This window comes from Juglans regia, chromosome 8 (assembly GCF_001411555.2).
Source record: "Juglans regia cultivar Chandler chromosome 8, Walnut 2.0, whole genome shotgun sequence".
Taxonomy (NCBI): Eukaryota; Viridiplantae; Streptophyta; class Magnoliopsida; order Fagales; family Juglandaceae; genus Juglans; species Juglans regia.
Window position 1 is genome coordinate 20,532,403 of NC_049908.1, and position 13,573 is coordinate 20,545,975.

Here is a 13,573-nt window from a genome sequence, read left to right on the forward strand (position 1 = left end):
TACAAAAGTTGTAGAGTTTTGAATTATGTTTCTAACGGCATCAAGCTTGTCTTCATCTAGTTTATATATATCAAAAGATATGACCTTTTACTCAGATAAGGTTATTCTTGAACTTCAAATATAAGCACGAGTTTTTCTTGTTTTGTGCCAAATTCATCGCCAAGTTTACTCTGAACTAAAGTTTTGAATTCCGTTCCGGTGACCATTCCAGTTGAGGTTTTGACTAGGTTTTGACTATTCCGGTGAAATGGTCACCCATGTTCCGGTGATCATTTCACTTTCAAGCAAGAAGAGCATGAGATAGTTGACTCTCGAGTCCTCAACCCGGCATGTAGAAGTTGTCATTATTTATTAATTGAGTTTTGCTGTACATAAGTTAACGTGTTAACACATTATTTATTGTGGGATCTATTTAGAATTCGTTTTAATAGTGAGATGAGATGAGATGAATTGAAATTATTTGTAAATAGTAGTGAGATTATTAGTTGAAATGAGATGAGATGAGATGAGATGACTTCATCTCACCTCTGTATCCAAAAGGGCCCTTAATGTTTAAAAAAAAAAAAATCAAAAAATCAATAATTTCTTAAAATAGATGATGCAAGATGCTTAGATATTAATGTTGTGTCAAGTATGTAAAAAATTGAAACTTTTAAATATATTTTTTTCTTTACTACGTATGTTAAAGATTAATTTATAACATGAATTTATTAATATATTACATGAAACTATATTAATTTATTAAATCAAAATTTATTATTCTATTTGTATATTAAAATAAATGAAAGAAAAAAAATGTTTGAGAATGAAATTATAATTGATAAAAGACAAATTATCCAACAAAACGCCAATGAAATACGCCCAAGCCATGAGAAAAGTTTAAGACTTATAATTTATAATTTAAGTAATAAATTTTACTATTAAATGTTATTTACTGTTTAGTAACTATATGTTTAAAACACTTTTAAACATCTTACATTTGTTTGGAAACAAATTAAAAATGTACTTTTTGAGGTAGAAATGATGATTATTTGAATTTTTAAAGATTATGACCATATCATTGAAAGTTTAAAAGTTGTAATTATTTGAAAGTTATATAAATATTTTCGTCCATTGACAATTTTTTTAAATTCGAATTACGTTCTGCATTATTCGAAAAAGTACGTTTGAGCAAAAATATCAAAATGATGCTTTTTCTTAAACGTATTTTTTAGCTTATTTGAGATTAAAAATATTTTAATATGTAACATCCAAATAACCTATTTTTTTTTTATTAAAGAGCTTTTAAAGCTATTTAAGCACTTTTTAAAACTCCTGCCGCAACCTCAAATAGATCCTATATATTCACTTGACAAGCCTATAAACCTTCAAAAGGCAAGCAGAGCCTATTCACTTGATCTTATTAAGTTTGGCTGTAATTACACAAATACAACCGTATAAAGTTTTTTTTTTTTTTGTAATTACTGAAGATATCTGGAATGGGGGTGCTACTCCTAGGGCTGTAAAAATAAACTAGAGAATTGGTCCAGACCTGTTGGTTCGGTCTGGGACTAGTTCCTCAATTTTAAAAACCGGTCATAACTGGTTTGGTCTCAGTTTTAAGTTCCTAGGACCGGGCCAGACCGGTACGCATTTTTATATATTTTTAATATTATATATAACTTTTATAAATTATAATTGTATATGAAATAATGTTATATTATAATTTATAACATAAAATTTTAATCTTAAATATGAATATTTATTTGATCATATGTTTTAAATATAAAATATATATTAATTATATTTTATGGCTTAATAAATTCTTAATTTATTTATTTTGATAAATATATTAGTAATACTAATATACATTTGTATATTAATTACTATATTATCACTAACATATACTAATAATTACCAATGGTATTACTATATAATATTAGTATTAGTGTATTACTAATATATATATATATTAATATATATATATATAAGTATAATAGATTAGAGATTTAATATATATTAAAAATAAAAAAACCGGATCCAATCGGACCGAAACCGATAAAATCAGAAGTACCAGTTTAGGAGGATAATCGGTGCAGTATTGGTTCTTGAAAATGTAAAACCAGTGTATACCGACTCGGTCTCAAAATTTGTCCATAACTGGACCGGTTATACCCCTAGCTACTCTCATCGGGACATTCAGTACCCAACAGTGGATTTTGTTTTTAGTTTTTTTCAAAACAATTTTTATGTATATTTTTTTAAATACTAAAAAACTAAACACAAATGCTTAAAAAAATGCTAATCGGTACATTTTATCCATAAACTTTGTTGATGGGAGTATCATTTTCCATTGGGGAATACGGGTGTCCGATCCTTATGGAACAACCAGAATGGTAAAATATGCAAATCCAGAGTGGGGTGTAGAAGGATATAATCTTAGAATGTACAAATTTAGCGCATTTACTTAAAAAAAAAGTAAAATTCATCATTAAAAACATAATTATTTTCATGTGAATAACGTATTTAATTATTTTTTTCAAATAGAGTGTGCGACGTTCACATATTTTAAGATTACAAATATCATTTTACTTAAACATATTAGCAAGTTTATTCTTTCCTAATGTTAGTCCACCGCCCAACATCTAAAAGATTACGTATGGGAAATATTGAAAGCATCATTTTCAGTAGTATCGGCACTTTTTTTTCCCGCTTTTTTTTTTTTTTATGCTGGAGCCATGTGCTCACAATTTTATTTTCTAAAAAGAAATAAAATAATCAACAAGATAAGAAATATGTGTTTTTGAAAAAAAATAAATTATATTAATAAGTTGGTACTGTAAACTCGTCACACTGTCCTGCCAGAGGTGTAGATACAGGTTGTTAACCCAATATAAGAGTATTAGTAGTGAGTTAGACATAGTCAAATTTTGATAAAAAATTAGCTAATTTACTTAAAGAAAAATCATGTACACTAACTTAAATACATATCATTTTATCTTTTTACTCACGTAATGAAAATTATTCCAGACATATTTGTAAGTAAAATATGATAAAAAGATAAAATGATATATTTTTTAATGAATGTGCATGGTGTGAGGCTTATAGATAATACCGCTCTTACTTAAAACATATCTACATCGAACTCAACAAGTGAAGTTGACTCAGGTCCCCACTTTCTCTAGAAAAGGGGAGATATTTTCTCTCTATGGTTGTTACCGAACATAGAGCCTTACTCTCTTAGACTCTCGTCTAAAGAGTGGTTAGCTAGAAAGGTCATTTACATTTGCCATGGAGGAGGAACTCTCTAGTTTATATGAGGGTCTAAGACTTACGGAAGATGAAAAACAAGAACTACTTACTGATGGGGCGGTAGTATCGATCATTCACATTTAAGTCCCAATCCAAGGGATCTTATTTTTTACTAAGTTGAAGCCTAACTACAATAGATAAATAAATATGACTTGCATTAAAAATTATCCTAATTTGATTAGTATGATCCAGAAAATTACTTTGCATTGTTGTTTTTACGCGAAAAATAAAATTCAACAGCTAGTCAATAATGCCAAGAAATCTGGGAAGCAATGAAATTAACATATTAAGAGCACTAGATGACCAACTTTACAAATGTTTCTCAAAAGAAAAGTAAAAAAAAAAAAAGTGTTTAAACAAAGAAAATAAGAGGAGAAGGGAATGGTTGTCGAGAAGTGGATGGGAGGGGCAGCATGTGTGCAGCACAGTACAGACTGGGAGTAATTCCCGAGACCAATGCAAGCTTTGCATTTAAAGGTTTAAATCCCATCTGATAAGGAATGAATGGAAGATCCAAACGTCAAGAACTATGGAAGTCGAACTCGAAGTGTGGCTTGTTAAATGAATATAATTTCGGATCGAAATGCTTATTTCGGTCGAAACACTTGAATTCGGCCGGAATGGATCGAAATAGGCCAAAACGGTCAAAATTTGACCTAGAACGGAACAATCCATTACACTGTATCAGTTACTGTTTTAGTACGAAAAATTCTAACCATTCCGACCGGAACAGAACGAAATTAAAAATTTTGTTTTGAATTGGATACTTATCTTCATAAATCAAAAGAAACTTATTTTGAAATACAAAATTTATATAACTTAAAAAAAGCAAAATATAAAATATAATTTTTATTTAAGAAAATAAAGAAAAAAAATATTAATATTTATCAAATTAGACTTTTTAGGTGCTCTCAAGTTAGCCCAGATTATATAATGATTATGAGTTTGCAGGAGAGTTTTCCCCCATTATGGATATAGCAGGTAGGGGTGTAAACTTGGCTGCGCATTCGGATCCTTATCTGGGTTTATAATGGAGTCCGATATCCGATTAGTTAGCTTGTAATCGAAGACTTGGATTTGTCAAAGTATCCTTTTAGAAAAGATGACTTCAAACACAAAACGATATCATTTTAAAAATCAAAACAATGTCCTTTCATAAATAAGATTTGTTTTTTGAAATGTAAAAAACAGAACAAAATAAAAGGGCAGATGCCCATCTGGATGAACCCGATTTTTCAGATTAATTTCGGATTAGGCAAACAGCCTGATGCACAATCCTAAAAGTAGGTCTAAGGCCGTTGAAAATGGTGCCAAATTATATGAATAGGTTTTGCACCCAAATTGAGAGCTATGGCTATTGATTGTCAATGACAACACTTTCACGTGGAACATTTTTTCATTCTCAACTTTCGTAAAAATAATATCCCATTTCACTTTCAAGCAAGAAGAGCATGAGGTAGCTGACTCTCGAGCCCTCCTCAATCCTTGGGCTTGTAGAAGTAGTCATTATTTATTAGAAAAATAATAATTACAGTTATAAGTGCAAGCGTCATATAATCATTTTAAAAAAAGTGAATAAATATAGAATCTATATAAAAATAAATTAATTTTTTAATAGTGGATCTCATTCTTTTTCAAACAACTGCATAATACTTGCGCACTCCACGACTATATGTAACATTACTCTATTATTAATTGAGTTTTGTTGTATATAAGTTAACATGTTAACACATTATTTATTGTGGGATCTATTTAGAGTCTGTTTGAATAGTGAGATGAGATGAGATGATTTATGAATAATAGTGAGATTATTAGTTGAGATAAGATGGTTTCATCTCATCTCTATATCCAAACGTGCCTTTAAATTTAATTTGTTTTTAAAAAAAATCAAAAAATCAAAAAATTCTTAAAATAGATTATACAAGATGCTTAGATATTAATGTTGTGTCAAGTAAGTAAAAAATTGAAACTTTTAAGTAGATTTTTTCTTTACTATGATTGTTTGCTCTCTTTGCACAAACCATGTGGTTGGTACGGGGCTACGTCCCACTTCTTTGACACTGGTTTGGGGGCAGTACTTCACTTCCATGGCCAAAAGAATGGGGAAAAAACTAAAAAGGTTAAAAATAAATAAATATTTGGTTCCAACAAACATTTATAAAAAGTAATTATAAATTAGTATAATTTGCATATGATATGTTCAAGATTAATTTATTACATGAATTTATTAATATATTAAATGAAATTATATTAATTTATTAAATAAATGTTTATTATTCTATTTGTATATTAAAATAAATGAAAGAAAAAAAAAGATGTTTGAGAATGAGATTATAATCGATAAAAGAAAAATTACCCAACAAAATGCCAACGAAATACGCCCAAGCCATGAGAAAAGAGGCTATGTGCCTGTTTAGAATTGCATTGAGAAATATATCTTATGGTTTTTAGACTTATAGCTTATAATTTAAGTAATAAGTTCTATTGTTAAAAAGTTATTTACTGTTTGGTAACTATATGTTTAAAGCAGTTTCAAACCTGTTATATTTGTTTGGAAATAAATTAAAGATGTGATTTTTGAGATAGAAATGACGATTATTTGAATTTTTAAAAATTATGACCATATCCTTGAAAGTTTAAAAGTTGTAATTATTTAAAAGTTATATGAATATTTTCATCCATTAATAATTTTTTTAAAATTTGAATTATATTCTACATTATATGAAAAAGCATATTTGGAGAAAAAGATTAAAAAATATCTTTTCAAAATGATGTTTTTTCTTAAATGTATTTTTTAACTTAATTGAGATTAAAAGTATTTTAATATATAATATCAAAACTTTTCAATTTTTCTATAAAAGAACTTTTAAAACTATTTAAGCACTTTTTTAAGACTCATGCCGCAACCCCAAACATACCCTATACATTCACTTGACAAGCCTACAAACCTGTCAAACCCTCACAAGGCCAGCTGAGCCTATTCACTTGATCTTATTAAGTTTGGCTATAATTACACAAATACAACCATATAAAGTTTTTTTTTTCGTAATTACTGAAGATATTTGGAATGGGGAGTGCTACTCCCACCGAGACATTCGATACCCAATAGTGTATTCTACTTTTTTTTAAAGCATTTTTTGTATATTTTTTTAAATATTAAAAAAATAAATACACAAATACTTTAAAAAAACACTAATCGGTACATTTTATCGGTAAACTTTGTTGATGGGAGTATAATTTTTCAATCAATATTTTAATAGAATAGTGATAGATTTAGAGAGTTTGTTATTTGGTGTTATTGAAAAGTGACAAGCTAAATTTAAAAAAGTGAATTTCCTAGTCAAAATTTGACCAAAGAATGGGTAGGCCACTATTCGATAAGGGTGGGTAGCAGGTGCCTGCCACCCACTGCACCACCCTGTTCGCCCCGGCCCTGCCTAGCCAGGGGATCTGCCCTGCACAGGTGGGGGGCCACCGCTCGTATGAAAGGGGTGCTGTAGAGGTGGGGGACGGAGGAGGCTCAGCCCCGCCCTGCCCCCGCATATATAAGGGGAACCCAGATCCCCAAGTTTTCAGTTTTACTTTTCCCCCGAACCTTCTTCAACAACTCAATCCTTCTTCTCTCTCGATCTCTCTCGTATTTGTTTCTCTTGATCAAAACTCTCTTAACAGTTTGCACATGATCTCTCTCGATCTCTCTCGTCTTTGAGCCTCTGCCCCTCCTAGGTAGATGAATCCACTGCTTCAACCCTTTTCGTCTTCTTCCTCAAAATCTCCTTCCTCTGACCAATTTCATTTGCATGACTCTCTCTTTATTTTGCAGGTTCTTGAAGCTTTTGTTTTCCGTACATGTATTTCATAAGAAACCAGATTAATAAGGAAGGAAAAGAAGAAACCAACACGTCCGCGAGCTCCATAGACTACAGAGGGCAGAGCCTGTTTCTAGATCTTCAAACGAGGTTGTTTCGCTCCCTTTCGAGTTCGGTCTGTGCTAAAACTCAGTCCCTCTTCTCTTTCGATCTTCAAACCAGATTTTCACTCTCATTTTCTTTTGGGGGGTTTGATTCCGTCGGCAAGTTCTAGGGTTTGGTTTCAATGGTTTGTCGTTGTGGTTGGAAAAATGGTGGACACTGGACACGGTACTAATCGATTGGGGAGGGGACTGGATGGGCGGGGAGCGGACAGATAGAAGTCCACCCCCGCATGGACGGGGGCGGATTGCGGGAAAGAAATCCCCACCCCCGCCCATGCGGGGGCGGGGGGCGAGTAGCACCCCTACTCTTTGATAGAGCACTTCTAAAATTTAGACTAATGCTCTAAGGTTGCCTATATCTAAATGAGTAGTGCTAGGGCTACGACACTTCTATCGAATAGTCTAATTTTTTTTTTCAAACATTTTTTAAACCCACTTAAACATTTTTACAAATAAAAAAATTCAAAAACTCATTAAAAATATTTTCTTAACCATTAAGTAAAAAAATTTAAAAATATAAATAAATAAATTCGGTAGAAATCCACGCTGGATCTACCATTTCTCTATCTAAATAAAAATAATTTCTTAACACATTTTAAAGAACCAATCGTACTATGAGGAAGACAACCAACCTCAAATGAACATATTAATGCCAAAAATTGCACAACAGACCAGAAGGGAGGAAATAATGATCTCCGGATCACGTTGGTGATTCAAACATCGATATGGTACTCTTCATGTTCATACATAAAATAATAATAAATAACCAAATAAAAATACATAAAGAGAGACATATAGATTTACGTGATTTGACATAAAAATCTACGTTCACGAGTTGTTTGTGGGCAAAATCCATTACAATTGGTGATTTTACAATTTCTCATGGCCTCTCATATTACTCAATACAATGGAAAAATCTATAGTTTCAGGAAGTTGAAGACAATGCTTCTCTTGAGAGAGATCTGGTGGAGTCGCTATATGTGGTGGAGTTTGTACGTAGAGAACTTGTGGAGAGTCCCCCTCCTTGGTAGAGATCTACTCCTTTTATAGAGATCTATTTTCTTCCTTAGAGTGATTGAGTCATACTTGCCTTGTGAAACATTTTCCTTTTAAGAGTCTGAGCCAACTGCTTTTGGTTTATCTCTTCTTTGCCTTATCTCTTCCCTACTTTATCTCTTGGCTTGATCTCTTTCCTTATTATTAGTGATAGGTTTTCAAAGAGTTAGACCTAATCAATTTAGTCCCTAACAGATGCTCGTGATTGTTAAGCTCGACTTTGTTTATCAAAAAGGTCTTGAAAGTCTTCAAGTCAATCGTGATGGAGGTAACCTGTAAAAAACAGCAAAAAAAGCAATTCTGAGAACTGTAAGGGCCTTCTAGGATGGGCCTTTGTGAAGTTTTTTTGTAAGAATGTTTGTGTGATAATTGAGTGTATTGATGATTGTATGTGACTGTTCATTGTTAGTAAAGTGCGCATATTTCCGTGCTCGATGATTGTTTTTGATTTTCGGTGGCATCAATGGATTTTGCCCCGTGTTGCGATTTTCTGTTGGTGCTTTTCTGTTTTGATGTAGATGTAAGAGTTTGTTTATAATAACTTGCACTTAAGTGGTTAGGGTGCCTGTCGACACCCTAAATCCATCTTACGCGGTTGTTGAGTCTGTCGACTCATTCCCAAAGGTAACCAGCTGGCGGCAGGAGAATGTCTCAACCACGTTGATGGTGCAAGTGGAGTCACTTGACTATAAGTGTAGCCGGATGATGCCTCGACTGCATAACTCTGGTGAGGAGAGTGTAGTTGAAGGATGATTCGACCGCGCAACTCTGGCTATGTGAGTGTAGCGGGAGGATGTCTCGACCGCGTAACTCTAGTGAGGAGAGTGTAATAGGAGGATGCCTCGACCGTGTAACTCGTGGCAATGAGAGTGTAAGGATGCCTCGACCGAGTAACTCTAGCGATGTGAGTATAGCGGGAGGATGCCTCGACCGTGTAACTCCGGCAATGTGGGTGTAGCCAGAGGATACTTCGACCGCATAACTCTGGTGATCTGGGTGTAATAGGAGGATGCCTCGGCTAGAGCTCTATCGTACCAACATAAATACCAAACAGGTTAGATTAAATAATCCAAATCACAAGTTGAGATTTGAAAACCTGAGCCATTTCGCTTGAGTGTGGTGAAAGCTAGTGACACATGGGTGATGCCCGTTGGCAACGATGAGGACACGAGATGCCTGCGGTACCGAATGGTCTGTTTTGATGACAACAAATTAAGATGGCGAGTGATGCTTGAGAGGGCCTTCACAACCAGTGTTTCATCCCACGCAGGTGATTCCCAGGGAAGTATATTCTCGAGGCCTACAACCATTAGGTTTCTCGTGGAACCTCAAGGAGCTTTGTTTGAAAATATTCCAAAAATCAAATTTGTTAGTATAAATAAAATAGCAAGTTTGAGAAAGACAAACCAAAGCCATTTGGCTGTTACTCCTAATCCCTTGTTGACTGAGACTGTTTGAGGTTTTTTTTGGGAATCGGGACTTCTGGTTGATATGCGATCTAGGTGCACTGTTAATCAACTCTTTTGTCTTCACGTTTCTAGCCATTGTCTCTACGTTTCTAGCCATTGTCTCTACATCGAATTATTTGATTTATAGACATTCTACATAAATGCATTGCTCATGGTGGAGTTGAGTTGGGTTGGGGGGGGGGGGGGTTCAAGTCGTGTGCTTCTAGGTGGAGACGTTGACCTAGTTGCTTAGTGGATAGGTGCTTGCCAAGGGATGTTGCTGTAAGTCCTTGCCTGCCATGCAACTTTGCTATCTGTGTGAACTGCTCGGGGTTGTCTCTGTGGGTGAGTACTAGTGGCAAGGAACTTTAGTGGCGAGTATTGTGGTCGAGGACCACCATGTCGGCAACAGAAGAATCCGACGAGCTGGGTGTGGTCAAGCTGGTTCTCTTAGGGTCCTCGGCAACGTGCTCATATGGTGCACTACTGAAGCGAGCATTGGTGGTGAGGAACACCGTTGTGGTCGGGAACCACCATGCCAACGACAAAAGAAGCCGGCATCTCAGGTGGTGGTTGGCGACGGTCTTGCTGGCACACGTACATGGTGCAGTCGACGACAGTTTGTGGGGTGACGTGGCAGGCGAAGCTATGGGGAAGAGGGCCACTGTGCTAGTGATAGAGGTCGTCAGCTAGCCGTGTGGCCGTTGCTGACTGGCTCACTAGCTAGCTAGTTGTTGGCGGGTGGCACTGCCTGCAGCGTGTATTGATCCATGCCTCCGTTCATCTGATACGGTCATGCCACAGGGAGGGACGCACCTTTCCGGTGTTAGAAAACACTGGCGGGATCAGTCGTGGCCACCGGCAATCTTGAAAGTCCCTGGACAGTTGATGGGTGGTTTCCCGCATGCTCTTGGGTTCCTGGCGGGGAGACCCCCGTCGACTCTATTCTAGAGCTCGGCCTAGTGGCTGGGTTTGTGCCGCACCACTCACAGAGGTGGTGGGCAACAAGCCCATCATGCACAGCATACCCTGTAGGGGGCCGTGCTGTGTGTTTCGCAAGCTGGTGCACGGGACCGTGTACATTATATGCTTGTACATGGAGATTTCGTAGACGTACCCAGTGCTTGGTGCACGTTCACAGTGCACGCCCCCTTTTTCCTAGGTCCCTCCATATGTAAATATATATCTATATATGATTTGTTCTAACAATATTTTTGAAATAAAATAATAACTGCAAGGTAGAGGAACTTATCTGATATTTTTTGTAGAAGAACTCGTGAGCCATGGAATTATTCTTTTCCCATTTTCGGTATGGATAATAATTGATCCCACAGATAGTGCCAATTGTTAATGCCAAAAATTGCACAATAGACTGTAAGGGAGGAAAGAATGATACCCAGTCATTGTTGGTGATTCGGGCGTCGATACAGTGCTCCTTACGTTCATTCATAACATAATAATAGATAACCAAATAAAAATAAATGAAGAGATACATAGAGATTTACGTGATTTGGCATAAAAACCTACGTCCACAGATTGTTTGAGGACAAAATCCACTATGATTAGTGACTTTACAATCTCTCATAGAATCACATATTGCTTGTCATAGGCCTTATCCAAGAATGTCAAGAATGTACTTCAAGAAGAAAGAAAAAAAGAAAAGTTAGAAAATGGAGATAGAATCTAGAGAGAGAATTTGAGTTTGATTGTAATTCTTCTTATGTATTATTCATAAGACTTTGTACTGCTTTTATACACTCGTCGATATTACTTCAATAATACTAATGGGTTGTAACTACAGATGGGTTCGGTTCCCATACACAGAACACCATTACAATTAAACCCACAACTCTTATTCTTAAGCCCATTCTACCAATATGCATTGCCCTAACTCCCTTCAGGCACCTAATTCGACATATGACAATGCATCCCCCCCTTTAGAATACCTTGTCCACAAGGTGTGGGAAAGTTGCCGTCTACAACCGATAGTCATGGCATCGTCTGCAGATTGTCCTTCCCAATGAACCAATAACTCCGTTAAGGCTCTATTGTTCCGCTTCCTCATCCTTTTCTGAAGTATCTCAACCGGCTCTGGCTTCAATAACCCTTATGAGTCAACTGTGGTAAAACCACAATGGAGGAATCCAACTTCAGCTTCAACTGCGACACGTGAAAGACAGGGTTGAGCTATGAAGATGCTAGAAGTCGCAGACAATAAGAAACCTCTCCCATGCGCTATAGAATTTGGAAGGGCCTTAAGAACCTCATAGCCAACTTGAGAGAAGGACGCTGCGCGACAGAGGTTTGTCTATACGGTTGTAACCATAGGTAAACCCAATCACCTTAAGAAAAAACTCTTTCTTTCCTCTTTAGATCTACAAACCTTTTCATGTGAGTATGTGCTTGTTGAAGATTTTTCCTGAGTAGTCATAAGATTTGGTCCTAGTTAAGAGTTGTTGCTCTACCTCAACCACCTGGGCCGTACCAGGCATGTAAGATAACAATCGTGGCAGAGGAACTCTGTAGAGTGCTTGGAAATGTGTTATCTTAATAAATGTATGTATAGACGTTTATACCACCACTCCGCTACACACACTGACTGCACCCAATCTCTATGCTGATCACCACCAACTGGAGGCAACTGTGGTAAGACCACAATGGAGAAATCTAGGATTTTAAGAGGTTGAAGATGATGCCTCTCTTGAAAGAGATTTGGTGGAGTCACTATGTGTGGTGGAGTTTGTACATAGAGAGCTTGTGGAGAGTCCACCTCCTTTGTAGAGATCTACTTCTTTTATAGAGATCTATTTTCTTCCTTGGAGTGATTATAAATCCACTTTGACTTGTGAAAACTTTTTCTTTTAGGAGTCTAAGGCAATTTTTTTTGGTTTATCTCTTCTCTGTCTTATCTCTTAGCTTTACCTATTCCCTTATTATTAGTGATAGGTTTTCAAAGTCTGAACTTTCTTGTTTTACTTACCGGAAATGCAATCAACTTGGAATAATATATGTATGTGTGTGTGTGTATATATATATATATATATATAGAGAGAGAGAGAGAGAGAGAGAGAGAGAGAGTTTTGACTTTAAGTTCATATTTATTCCAAGTTGTAAAATGCATCTAGTAATTTTATGCAAGTATGTGTAGAATATTGTATAAATATAGTTAATTTTGTACAATATAATATAAAATATGTTGTATTTGCCAATTGCCACGTGGATTATACATTTATGTTATACATGTATAATTTATAATTGATATTATCATGACCTAAGGTTAAATATCACATATACAAATTTATTGAATGGTTGGACTTAAAAAAAAAAAAAAAAAAAAAAGAAGCTTTATATATAGCATGTCTTCTATATTAATATTTTTTTGTTATTTTTTAAGTTTAAAAATAAACAAGACTAGTCGAATTTTATTTTAGTTCAAACTATTAAATATATTAATCAAGCTTGAATACTTTTATTCGACTCAACTTGGTTTGAATTCAGTCCTACTAATTTGTTATTAAACCAAAGTCTGTTAACAAAACCCATTATGTTAAAGTTCCTCTAATTTATGCTATATTTAACCTATAAATCCATATGTGCTCATAAAAGGCAAGAGTTGTTTCGATGTGTTTTCTTAAAATTTTCAAACTTTTATTAAGAATTTTAAAATTAGGTTTTATGAAATTTTGTGAAAGCGGTGAAACTAATTAAACTTATTTTTGAGATGTTTTTATTGAAATTTGAAAAATGATGAGACCCATTAGAAATATGTTTGGAAAGAGAGTTTTTGCAAGACTTTTTATAGTTT